The sequence below is a fragment of the Nicotiana tomentosiformis genome, chromosome 2 (genome assembly GCF_000390325.3).
Source record: "Nicotiana tomentosiformis chromosome 2, ASM39032v3, whole genome shotgun sequence".
NCBI classification, from domain to species: Eukaryota; Viridiplantae; Streptophyta; class Magnoliopsida; order Solanales; family Solanaceae; genus Nicotiana; species Nicotiana tomentosiformis.
In genome coordinates this window covers 63,385,331-63,399,987 of record NC_090813.1, presented here as the reverse complement: position 1 = coordinate 63,399,987, position 14,657 = coordinate 63,385,331, and positions in this window count along the sequence as shown.

The window sequence follows — 14,657 nt, the reverse complement described above, 5'->3', positions numbered from 1 at the left end:
AAGTGCAATTTAAATTTCTTATTGCGAGATAGCTATACGAAGCCTAGTAGTTGAAATCTTCAGAATTTGATTTATGCTTTGCAAATGTAACAAATGTAGCCTCGCAAATAATGTATTAGCGGACAAGAAATGAAACAAAAGAATTGACTTGACCCATTCGCGGACGAATGTTCTTAAGGGGGGGGGAGACTGTGAGACCCCAGGTGTTTCTCTCTTCTCTTACGTAATATACGTAACGTGGCGTGGTTATATTAGGTATATATGATTGGGTATAGCACATTGGGAGAATAAGACTGAAAATGTGTGGTAATATCAAGGAACTAAACTAAAGCTTTAAGTCAAAGGAATCCCTTAAACAAAGGTTCATGGTTAAAGAAATGGCTCGGGTAGCACCCCGCGCGTTCGGAAGGTTTAAGTTAACTTGCACCTGTGGGATAAGACTAAGAGTGTATAATATGCTAAGAATAATGTGTTATGAGGTATTATAATATCACACTGGTCACATGTTAAGTTTTGGAGTCAAGCAAGTTGCGAAATAAAGGTCGGTAAAAGTTATCGTAAATTTCTCTAATAAATTTTCTAAACTTTGGGTCAAATGTATTAGATCATTTATCCCAATATATAAATGGTTATGGGACCCACAATCTACCAAAACGAAGGTCTACGAGTCTAGTTTGCAACCAAAGAAATCTCACATCAAACCGACTTTGGAGTAAAAAGTTATGACTGTTTTACCGCGGACTGTCAGGGCTGAAATCGGGTCGCGAACCGGGTCGGGTCAAACAAGTGGTATAAGTCGGAAAATCCGACTTTTAAGACCCCAAAACATTTCATCTTCGTCCCAAAACAGTGAGAAAGCTTAAGAGAGGGTTTCATGGTATTCTTGAGTGATTAAGGTGCGTTTTTAACGATTTTTATCGTTAAAGTTTGCCCCCGTGCCTAGAAGCGCAATCTCTACGCTTTGCAATCGTTTTCCCCTTCTATTAGCTGTGTTTGGAGCTATTTTTGGAAGATAAGAAATTGTTGTTCTTGCTGGTTCTTCAGGATTTATACTTGGTTTGCCAAGGTAATCATCTTGGGACTCTTTTATGATCGTTTTTACAAAGTTCTACGGGCGTTTCGTCAAGTTAGGGTCATATGGAAAATCTGCCGATTTAAACTCATTTATGAACTGTTTATATGTGCATATAAGCTGCATATATATAGTGGTTTCGAAGCTTAGGACGTAAGGAACAACTTTTGTAAAGGAACTACAGGCATTCAGACGTTCGTTGGAGAGGTATGTTAAGGCTAAGCTTCGTCCTTCCTTTTAGCACGAATTTTGGGAAATTCCTAAGACGCCAAATGTGATATTTTACTATTCTGTTGCTAGAAAGACCTTCTGTGAAAGACATTGGTATCGTAGCTGAAGTATTTTCATGATGCTATTAGGTTGATATTCCACTCGTTCGGTTAAAAAGGGTATTCGACATCTATATATGTCATTTTGTCGGCTTTCTTAAATATATGTCCATATATATGAATTCTTATTCGTCTTTGGTTTGTGTGACTTAAAAATAAAGGCATTTAGTATTTGCGATCAGTCCTTCTTCCTTGTTAAAGTGTATTTTAAAATCTATAAAGTGACACGTCGATTTCAAAATTTTCAAATATAATTTTTATGTTTAAACTACTAAAACATTTGATTTTTTTGAAATACTTTCTTTTACTAATTATCAAGAAATCAGGTATAAGGACTAAGTGAAGCACCTTAAGCTTTTTATGAACATATTCAGAGTTAAGTTATCTTTCTAAAAGTCGAGTTAAGTTTTCAAACTTATTAAAAAAGATATGAGGTTCCACGAGACATTTGTATGCGATACGAAGGTGATTATGAGATTATGAGAATAAGAGTACCAATGAGCCAAGGTTGGCTAAGTTCTTGTTATGGCCTATTATGTGCATTCAAAGTTCATATCATACATGACATATTATGCATGGACTTCGAGCTATAGTCGGAGGTAAGGGGCCTATTTGCCCGAAAGACTATATATATTGTTCAGATGGCCACAGGTTGGCAATATGATACCGGTTAGCTACCGGGAGAGACCGCCATTGCTAGCATTTGGTTGGGTATGTCTGCATTTACATCAATATATATGTATTCACGACATACGATTACATGAGCATACCATGCATATTTTATTACTATGAGGTCGGATGTCGGCCATGGAGGCTATCAGAGTTTCAGTGTCAAATGGTATCTTTATTACCTTTTTACATCAGCTATGTATGATTCTACTTTCTGCCTTAGATACCAGTACATTTTTATTCGTACTGATGTCCCGTTGCCCGGGGACACTACATTTTTGTTTCGTGCGTGCAGGTCCAGGTAGGGACTCTGATCGACCCCTCCGCTAGGATTTCAGGGTTCAGCTGTGAGTTGGTAAGCTCCACCTCTTCCTGGAGCTTTCATAGGATGGTTACTTTTGTTGTACAGTTTGGGTATAGTTGGGGCCTTATCCCGACAGTGCTTATGACACTCTTAGAGGCTATTGTGGACACAATATTTGGGTTTCTCTTTGCTGCTTTCAGTCTCCAGCCCATAGGCTTGGCATGTATATATAGGTGTGTAGGCATGTATGTCTTCAGTCGCGGCCTTGTCAGCCAGCTAGTATTTTATTATTTTGGCTTGTCTACCTATGTTTTTATGGCTTATTGTTATTCATGTCATAACCTTACAGTCCAGGCTTAGTATTTCAGATGTTGTGCTACCCGATCTATTGGGCCCCCAGTCTAGATAGCTAGTATGTTTAGTGGCTAACTCGATCGAATACAGTATCGAGTGCCAGTCGTGCCTCCCCTAGTTTGGGGCGTGACAAGAGTCCGGGCGGATTACTACAAGGACTTGAAATTTCGGAGTGGAAGTGGGAACGTATTACCATGGATTTTGTAGTTGGGCTCCCACGGACCTTGAGAAAATTTGATGTTGTTTTGGTGATAGTAGATTGGTTGACCAAATATGCACATTTTATTCTAGTTGGTACTAATTATTCTTCGGAGCGGTTGGCTGGGATTTATATTCGCGAGATTGTTCGCCTACACGGTGTACCAGTGTCCATCATTTCAGATCGGGGCACGCAGTTTACATCACAATTTTGGAGAGCAGTGCAGTGAAAATTGGGCACATAGGTTCAGTTGAGTACAACATTTCACCCTCAGACGGGCGGACAGTCCAAGCGCACTATTCAGATATTGAAGGATATGCTATGCGCTAGTGTCATTGATTTTGGGGGTTCTTAAGATCAATTTCTGCCACTCGCGGAGTTTGCTTACAATAATAGCTACCAGTCAAGCATTCAGATGGATCCGTATGAAGCTTTATATGGGAGACGGTGTCGGTCTCCGGTGGGTTAGTTTGAGCCGGGTGAGGTTAGAATATTGGGTACTGACTTGGTTCAGGATGCTTTAGAGAAGTACAAAGTGATTCAGGAATGGCTTCACATGGCGTAGTCTAGACAGAAGAGTTATGCCGACAGGAAGGTCCTTGATGTTACTTACATGGTTGGGGAGAAGGTTCTGCTCAAGATTTCACCCATGAAGGGTATGTTAAGGTTCGGGAAGAAAGGAAAGTTGAGCCCTCGGTATATTGGGCCTTTTGAAATACTTAAGAAGATTGGAGAGGTGGCTTATGAACTTGCTTTCCCACCTAGTCTATCAGGTGTTCATCTAGTGTTCCATGTATCCATGCTCCGAAAGTATGCCGGAGATCTGTCTCATATTCTGGATTTTAGTGCAGTACAGCTGGGCAGTAATTTGACTTATGATGTGGAGCCGGTGACTATTTTAGACCGACAGGTTAGAAAACTGAGGTCAAAGAGCATAGCATCAGTGAAGGTGCAGTGGAGAGGCCAGCCAGTCGGAGAAGCTACTTGGGAGATTGAGCAAGAGATGCGGAGTAAATATCCACACTTATTTGAGACTCCAGGTATAATTCTAAATCCGTTCGAGGACGAACGTTTGTTTAAGAGGGGGAGAATGTAACGACCCGGCCAGTCGTTTTGAGTATTATAACCCTGTTCCCCTATTTACTGATAAAATTATATTTTACAATTATTTTATGACTTGCCGGGTTAGTTGGTTCGGGTCCGGAAGGAATTCGGAGTGAAATGAGACACTTAGTCTCATAATTGAAAATTTAAGTTAAAAAAGTTGACCGTATATTCACTTATGTGTAAACGACCTTGGATTTGAATTTTTATGATTCTAATAGCTCCGTATAGTGATTTTGGACTTAGGAGCGTGTCCGGAAAATTATTTAGAGGTCCGTGGTGAAATTAGGCTTGAAATGCCGAAAGTTGAAGTTTTGGGAAGTTTGACCGGGGGGGTTGACTTTTTGATATCGGTGTTGGAATCCGATTTTGAAAATTTGAATACCTCCGTTATGTCATTTAGAACTTGGGTGCAAAATTTGAGGTCAATCGGACGTGATTTGATAGGTTCCGGAGTCATTTGTAGAAATTAGAAATTTCAAAGTTCATTAGGCTTTAATTGGGGTGTAATTCATGGTTTTAGCGTTGTTTGAGGTGATTTGAGGGTTCGACTAAGTTCGTACGAATTTTTAGGACTTGTTGGTATATTTTGTTGAGGTCCTGAGGGGCTCAGGTGAGTTTTGGATGGTTAACGGATCATTTTTGGCCTTGGTGAGATTGCTGATATCTGCTGCTGCATTTTTTTGATTTTCTCTTTCGCGTTCATGAGTGAGCCCTCGCATTCGCGAAGAGTGTTTTCTAAGTGTGAGGTTTTGTTCTTCGCATTCGCGAAGGGGAGGATGCAAACGCGAAGGTATGGTCTGTGTGTGTGCATCGCGAACGCGTGAGTGGTGTAGCGTTCGCGAAGGGGAATGAGGCTATTGGGGACCCCAAGTCCTTGTTCTACGTGTTTGTGAGGTGGTGGGCGCGTTCGCCAAGGTCTGAGCTGGTAAAGCTTCGCGTTCGCGAAGCCGTGGTCGCGTTCGCGAAGGGTAAGATTCGTAATGATTCGCGTTCGCGAAGGGTTAAATTGTGGGCAGTCGAGTTGTGCTTCACGAACGCGAGGGACCTGTCGCGTTCGCGAAGAAGAGAGGTATGGACAGGAAGTTTAAGTTTAGAAAATGGGACTTCCATTTTTAACGATTTGGAGCTCGGATTGAGGCGATATTTGGGAGATTTTCTGAGGAAACAATGGGGTAAGTGTCCTTAACTCAATATTGGTTAAATTACCCGAATCCATGGTTGTTTTTATCATTTAATTGGTGAATTACGTTGGAAAAGTTTGAAAGCCCTCTTGGATAAATTTGAGGATTTGAGAGCCGAATTGTTATAGGAATTTAGTAATTTTTGTATGGTTAGACTCGTGGTGGAATGGAGGTTTATATTTTGTAACCTTTGTCGGGTTTCGAGATGTGGGCCCCACGGGTGATTTTTGAGCTAAATTTCGGAATTTACTGGAAAATTAGTATTTTCATATGGAATTAATTTCAATAAATTTTATTGACTAAAATGAATTATTTGTGACTAGATTCGAGATATTCGGAGGCCGATTTGCGAGGCAAAGGCATAGCAGAGTAAAGCATTTCACGCTCTGAAGTAAGTAACAGTTATAAATTTGGTCCTGAGGGTATGAAACCCCAAATTTTTGTGTCATATGATAATTTTGGAGGTGATGCACATGCTAGGTGACGGGCATGTGGGCGTGAACCGAGGGGATTGTGCCTTGGTCCGTCCCGTAGAAACTGTAATGTTGAATAACTTGTTGTTAGCTATGTGCTCTCTATGTGTTGTGGAAATTTGACTATAAGTCATGTTAGAAACCATGTTTAGGTTATATGTTGGTACTGTTGGGACCCATAGAGGTCATGTACATGTTGAATTATCTGCTTAAATTGTTGTTTTGTACTCAATCACAACTTACTTGATTATTTTATCTCAGTCTTTATTGTTCATTATTGATGTATCATATCATGGTTGTTTGAGCTGATTTTATGATTGTTGAGAGCCCGAGAGACTGGAGAGCTTTATGACTAAGTGAGGTCGAGGGCCTGATTGTGAGATATTATACTATAGCACGTGAGTTGGTCGTGCAGCACGTGAGTTGGCCGTGCGGATCCTTATATTATACTACGGCACGTGAGTTGGCCGTGCAGCACGTGAGTTGGCCATGCGAATCCAGATATTTATATTATGGTACGTTAGTTGTCTGTGCAGATTATAGCGCTTAGGCTGTTAGAGCCCCTTCGGAGTCTGTACACCCCAGTGAGCGCGAGTACCCATTGAGTGTGAGTGGTGAGGTTTGGGAGCCTAGTGAGTGATTGTTGTCCTGAGAGGTTGTACTTGTTTTTCATTGGTTGATACACTTGGTTTCTATCTGTGGTTGTGGTGAAATTTTTGAAGGATTCTATATTCGGATTACATGAACTTGAATTGTATAAAATTGATTTGTCTTAAACTGCCGGGTTTGAAAGCATGTCTGTTCTTTGCTGGAATTACTGAAAGTGAACTGTAACTATGTAGCTCGTTATTATATTCAGTTCCTTATTTATTGTTGTTACTTGCTGAGTTGGTTGTACTTATACTATACCCTGTACTTTGTGTGCAGATCCAGGTGTTCGCGGATATAGCGGGTAATGATCCTTTCGCGCAATTAATTTTCCGGAGATTCTGAGGTAGCTGTAGTGTTTCGTAGACCTTGCCTCTCCTTCCCTATCTCTCTCTTTACTTTATTTGGTTTCAGACTTGTATTCTCATTTAGATTCTTATGTACTCAGTGGCACCAGGTTTTGGGAGTGGTTTTTTCGGTATTTGTAAAATTTGTGGATTTTATTTATAATATTATATTTTTAAACTTAAAAGAAATTGTGGTTTATTGAGATTATTGGCTTGCCTAGTTTCGAGATAGGCGTCATCACGAAGTCACGACCCAATTTCCCCTCCGTTGGGTATCGTGATGGCACCTAGTCTTAGGGACTAGGTAAGCCTAACATTTACTGAGTAACAACAATAACGAAGGAAATCTAACAGTCTCGATATAGAAATCTTTACAAAATTTACAATTTCACAAAATCGGTAGTACAAGTCATAAGCTCTACAGAGTTTGCTATCACTTCTAAATACAACTGTTCGGAAGTAAGTAAAAACAGTGTAAATACAAAATAAGAAGGTGACTCCGAAGCCTGCGAACGCAGCGGCAGGTTTACCTTGAGTCTTCTCAGCAAGGATCCGCATAGCTACTAACGATCCATACCTGGATCTGCACAAAAATGTGCAGAAGAGTAGCAAGAGCACACCACAGCGGTGCTCAGTAAGTATCAAGACTAACCTCAGTGAAGTAGTGAAGAGGACTAGTCAAGACACCCACTGGTCTAATAAACTGAACAAGTATAAGTATAGGGATGACAGAACATGACATCTATCTAAGGACCCCACGATATGGCTAACACCATTACAACTGCAATAAGGAAGGAAAAACAGCAAGTAACAGCGGAACACCAAAATAAAACACAGAAGAATGAACGGAAACACAACCCAAATCCGAAAATCACAATACAGTAAAGGCAAGTAGTAACTCAGCAACTGCAATAGTTTTCACATCAGGACTCAGCCAACAAACCCCAATAAATTAGTCAAATCCTTCAAGCGTAAACTTTCACCTTTAAATTTTTAAATTGAGGTCTTTAGAATATAATCCTTTATAATAAGAAATTTATTTTATTAAATATTCTTCCTTCAAATATATATCTTTCAAATATAGTTCTTTCAAGACAAAAACCTTTCAAATATAAACTTTTCCAGTAATATCTTTCGAGTATAAGTCACCATGCGACACCTAAGCATGGAAGATTAGCAGCTCCGAACAAAGATATAACCACATGGTAATCTACCGGGATACCGTCCTGTAGTCCCGAATTAATTATGTAGTACGGGGAGATCTCCCGGAATATGTTCGTAATCCAAAAATAAATATGCAGTGTTGGGGGATCTCCCGGAATACGTCCGTAGTCCCAAAGTAAATATGCAAGACTGGGGGATCTCCCGAAATATGTCTGTAGTCCCAAAGTAAATATGCAAGACAGGGGGATCTCCTGGAATACGTTCGTAGTCCCAAAGTAAATATGCAAGACAAAGGGGATCTCCCAGAATACGTCTGTAGTCCCAATTTAAATATGCAGCGCAAACAACAGAGATAACAACTATAACACGACAGAAACCTCGTACATCACCACAACAAGTACAAAAGCAACAATGACAAAGATGCAAGGTACGGCGAGCAAATCAACTTAAGAACTTAAATCACAAGAACGGTAGAACTCATGCATGAGGAATAACCACAGTAAAGAATGCTAGGCACAAGGAGAACAGCTTAACAAGGGAAAACAAAACAAAATATAGCAACAATTCCACAATATTGAAGTCAACAATAAGAAGCCAACACGAGTCAAATAGTTCCAAATAATGGCAAGTCAACTAAGATATAGGTTATCTAAACTCCTTTTGAGGTTGAGAAATTACGAGGAATATTCAATAATTCAAGTAAGGATAAGCAGCAGAAGATAATCATAACTCCAATTAAGACTAAACAATTAAAGGATGAGAAAATAATGATTTCAATTAAAGATAAGCAGTTATGGAAAATATAGCACGACGATAGAAGAGGTAAAATCTTTGATTAAGTCGAATAAGGGTCAAACAGACAGTAATAGTGAATCCTAAAGAAATTATCTCTAATCAAAGCATGTAAAGGTGAAACTAGCAAATAGAAATTCAAGTGTATCAAGAACAACATCATACACGGTGAATATAAGGACACAAGAACCCTAAAAGGCCAACTTTCCGCAAATAAGTCTGAGCACGCACTCGCCACCTCGCGTACACAGACTATAATCAGCATAAATGACTCGAATCCTAAGGGGTAGTTCCCCCACACAAGGTTAGGCAAGATACTTACCTTTTTGAATTTATGCCAATATTCCATAATCGCCTTCTTGCTTGAATTGACCTCTAAACGCCTCGAATCTAGCCACAAATAATTCGATTCAGTCAATAAAATTTATTGGAATTAATTTTATAAGCAAATACTATTTTTTCTAATAAAAATCTGAAATTAGCTCAAAAATAGTCCGTGGGGCCCACATCTCGGAACCCTGCAAAAGTTACAAAATCTAAAAGTTCATTCAACCATGAGTCTAACCATACCAATTTTTCCAAAATCCGACCTCAACTCGACCTCCAAATGTTCAAATCTTATTTTCAAATCCCTAAGTTCAAACCCCCGATTTACACCTCAAAAACATGTAATCTAGTCGGATTATTCGATGATAATTCAATATTATGGAGTAGAAATGATCACATGCGACTTACCTCAAGTTTTCCTTGAATTCTCTCTCAAAATCGCCCCAAATATCGTGCTTGAAGGTCCAAAAATGGCAAAACTCGAAACCCTCTCTGTTTTTAACATTCTGTCCAGGATTTTCGCATCCGCGGTGATTTATTCGCACCTGTGGTCTTCGCACCCGCGGTGATTTCTTCGCGCCTGCAGTCTTCGCACCCGCGATGATTTCTTTGCGCCTGCAGTCTCCGCACCCGCGATGATTTCTTCGCGCCTGTGGTCTTCGCACCCGTGGCAAAAATTTTCGCACCCGCGGTGCCTTGCCAGCCCATGCGTTTTCTGCTTCCGCGACTAATTCCTCACATCCGCGAGCTCGCACCTGTGGCCCTTTTTCGCGCAGGTGTGATCGCACCAGCAACCCAGCTGCTTCAGCTCTACCTCCAAATCCAAATTCGATCTGTTAAGCATCCGAAACTCACCCGAGGCCCTCGGGACCCCGTCCGAACATACCAACACGTTCCATAACATAACACGGACCTACTCGAGGCGTCAATACATATCAAACAACATCAAAACGACGAATCGCATCTCCAACCAAATCTATGAACTTGCACTTTCAAATTCTATATCTTGTGCCGAAACATATCAAATCAATCCGGAATAACTTCAAATTTTGTACACAAGTCATAAATGACATAACGAAGCTATTCAAATTTTCAGAATCAGATTTTGACCCCGATATCAAAAAGTCAACCCCCCGGCCAAACTTTCCAAAATTTAATTTTTGCCATTTCAAGCTTACTTCCACTACGGACGTCCAAATAATTTTCCAGACATGCTCCTAAGTCTAAAATCACCATACAGAGCTATTGACATCATTAAAATTCCATTCCGGAGTCGTTTACTCAAAAGTCAACTCTCCGGTCAACTCTTTCCATTTAAGCTTCCAAACAAGGATTGTTCTTTTAATTAAATTTTGAATCTTCAGTAAATCAAACTCGACCACACCCGCGGGTCATAAATACTTGTTGTGAAGCTACTCGAGACCTTAAGTCTCTGAACAGAATGTTAATTCTTAAAACGACAAGTCGGGTCGTTATATTCTCCACCTCTTAAACAAGCGTTCGTCCTCGAACGTTCTAAGAATTATTCTGAGCTTACCAAATTAATGATTTTTACTTTTATACATATACTCACGGTTGATTCCACATTACCGCATTTGAGATAAGCTGATAGCATCATCTCTTTTGAGTTTATTTCTTTTATCCATATTTGTAAAACTTAAGATCAATTTCTTACACTCCAAACCTTTCAAAAGGTCTGATTTTCACAACAATGCACGGTATTAGTCTCAACTGGCTATAGCAACTCATGCCTACGCACACATCAACTTTCTTGATAGTGTTGAAGTACTGCAATTTCTTTTTCTAGGGTATTTTATTCTTTCCCGCTTAGGATCATTCGCCCTCAAACACACAACATAACTTATCTCTTCTTTCGCATGTTTCAATCCCCCAAATTTTACTAACTCCCAAATTTTTCAGAAAATTTTTGTAGAGTCTCCCCTGTAATTGGGCCTAATCACCTGCCAGAGTAACACCAAAATAACTCCTACAACACATCCGCAACCCAACAAAACACCACAAAGTATATATCAATAACACAAATCTCAGCATTGCATTATCATAATGATATCAGGACATGGAGCACATCATATGTATGCTCATCACCACATCTCTGGTCTTAAAAGTTGTTCATAATTAATTCCTGCATCATCAATTAATCTCATATTAACCACCACCTCATTTCAAATTTTCACAACATTGACAACAGAATGCGAGGCATGAAGACCTCATGATTACTTACTCAGATTAATGAGTCACATTGCACGCCACCAGGGCACTCACCTCATAGGGTAAAACTCAATATTTACAACACAAAAATGGCTGAATATGAACAGAAAATATACAAGAATTATCAAATAAGCCTAACAGGCGTGACTCCTTATTAATATTATTGTACAAATTCAATTTCACAAAGGGAGAATTTTAAACTCATAAATATTTTACCACAAGGACCTCATCCTTAACTCCGAATCACAAGTATTTTGCACATTGTGCCAACTAGAATTTCAATTTCCTTTCTTTCTTCCTTTCAATAAATTTTCGTAAACACATTTTTTTTTATAACACATAACGAACCCTCATACCGGTAGGGCATATAATTCATAAAATTCGAATGGATTATTCCGAGACACATTAAACCCACTGTAATGAATAATAAAAATTTCTTTTGGACTTATAGCCCTCAATGGTGCACAACAATAAAAATGACAGACACGGGCTCACATCTTCAAATCTCCCCACAGGGATAAACATATAAGTAGGCCACAAAATTACGAAGCTCACCCATAGGCAGAGCATAATAGGAGGACTCACTTCAATATTCAGAACCGAATTAAATTAATGGAACATATCCTTTTATAACAAAATAAGGATCGTACCTATAACGACATCATTTGGTGTATCGGTCTCAGCCAAATCATAGTGATTATATCAACGGGCCGGGCCTCCACCTCTTAGGCGCCCACTACCTACTCGTCCTCCACCTCTAGCTGACTGTGCACGTGGAGGATTAACTGGAATAAAGCTTGTAGCCAGAGTGCTCTGATGAAATCCGTCTCTTTCAAGTCTGGGACATTCCTCTTGATGTCTCTGGTACAATCACACTAATAACAACCTCTCTGAGTTCGCGGCTGCTCGTACTGAGTCTATGCCGGATAATTTAAAATAATCATTATAGGAATCTCGTGCCTGTGGTGCATTGTAAGAACTCACTGGAGCACTCCGAGTAATATAATGTGCGGACTGAGCTGGCCGACTGCTCGAGCCTCCGCTATAATGGGTCCTAGCTGAAGAGTAAAATCCATTGAACCCTCCAGATGTTCGAGATCTTTTGGCCTCCTTAGACTCCCTTTCCTCGCCTAAAACACCCTCAATCTTCCTTGCAATCTCCACTACTTGTTGAAATGGATCAACAATTTGCAACTCTCGAGCCATGCATATTTTAATATCATAATCGAGCCCCTCAATGAATCTGCGCACCCGTTCTCTAATTATAGGAACCAAGATAGGTGCATGATTGGCTAACTCACTGAACCTGATAGCATATTCTGACACTGTCATAGTGCCCTGACGCAACCGTTCAAACTCTGTGCACCATGCATCTCTGAGAGTCTGGGGAGCAAACTCTTTCAAGAACATTTTCAAAAATTGAGCCCAAGTTGGTGGTGTTGCATCGGCTGGTCCACATTCTTCATAGATTTGCCACCACCGATACGCTGCGCCTCACAGTTGAAATGTAGTAAAGGCAACTCCACTCATCTCCACAATACCCACGGTGCGGAGAATACAGTGACAGTTTTCTAGAAATCCTTGGGTATCCTCTGTAGTTGTACCACTGAAAGTAGGTGGACTATACCTCTTAACCTTCCAAATCTCTTTTGTTCTTCTTCTGATGCCTCGGCCTGACCTCAAGCCAAATCGAAATAACAAGTTGTACCTGTACTATACCCGGAACCTGACCAATGTGAACCTGCTGCTCTGGAGTTACTCTGGCTGCAGCACATGCTCTTCATTGGCCTCTGCCTCTGCCCCTAGCAACGTCCGCTCCGGGGGTAACGTTATCAGCAACTACATCTCGTGTCCTCATCATTTGTGAGAGAATAGAATGATAAAAGTTCAAACTTCGAGATCAATGAACTCGCACGATGGAATGAAAGAAGTGAGATTATCCTAATAGTTCTGTAGCCTCTCAAAGATAAGTACAGATGTCTCCGTACCGATCCGTAAGACTCTACTAAACTCGCTTATGACTCGTAGAACCTATGAACCTAGAGCTCTGATACTAACTTGTCACGACCCAATTTCCCCTCTGTTGGGTATCGTGATGGCACCTAGTCTTAGGGACTAGGTAAGCCTAACATTTACTGAGTAACAACAATAACAAAGGAAATCTAACAGTCTCAATATAGAAATCTTTATAAAATTTACAATTTCCCAAAACCGATAGTACAAGTCATAAGCTCTACAGAGTTTGCTATCACTTCTAAATAAAACTGTTCAGAAGTAAGTAAAAACAATGTAAATACAAAATAAGAAGGTGACTCTGAAGCCTGCGAACGCAGCGGCAGGTTTACCTTGAGTCTCCTCAGTAAGGATCCGCACAGCTACTAACGATCGATACTTGGATCTGCACAAAAATGTGCAGAAGAGTAGCATGAGCACACCACAGCGGTGCCCAATAAGTATCAAGACTAACCTCGGTGGATAGTGACGAGGACTAGTCAAGACACCCACTGGTTTAATAAACTGAACAAGTATAAGTATAGGGATGACAGAACATGACATCTATCTAAGGACCCACGATATGGCTAACACCATTACAACTGCAATAAGGAAGGAAAAACAGCAAGTAACAGCGGAACACCAAAATAAAACACAGAAGAATGAACGGAAACACAACCCAAATCCGAAAATCACAATACAGTAAAGGCAAGTAGTAACTCAGCAACTGCAATAGTTTTCACATCAGGACTCAGCCAATAAACCCCAATAAATTAGTCAAATCCTTCAAGCGTAAACTTTCACCCGTAAGTTTTTAAATTGAGGTCCTTAGAATATAATACTTTCCAATAAGAAATTTATTTTTTTAAATAATCTTCCTTCAAATAAATATCTTTCAAATATAGTTCTTTCAAGATAAAAACCTTTCAAATATAAACTTTTCCAGTAATATCTTTCGAGTATAAGTCACCCTGTGACACCTAAGCTTGGAAGATTAGCAGCTTCGAACACATATATAACCACATGGGAATCTACCGGGATACCGTCCCGTAGTCCCGAATTAATTATGCAGTATGGGGGGATCTCCCGAAATACGTTCATAGTCCAAAAATAAATATGTAGTGCTGGGGGATCTCCCGGAATACGTCCATAATCCCAAAGTAAATATGCAAGATAGGGGAATCTCCCGGAATACGTCCGTAGTCCCAAAGTAAATATACAAGATAGGGGGATCTCCTGGAATACGTCCGTAGTCCCAAAGTAAATATGCAAGACAAGGGGGATCTCACAGAATACGTCTGTAGTCCCAATTTAAATATACAGCGCAAAAAACAGAGATAACAACTATAACCCGACAGAAACCTCGTACATCACCACAACAATTACAAAAGCAACAATGACAAAGATGCAAGGTACAACGAGCAAATCAACTCAAGAACTTAAATCACAAGAACGGTAGAACTCATTCAC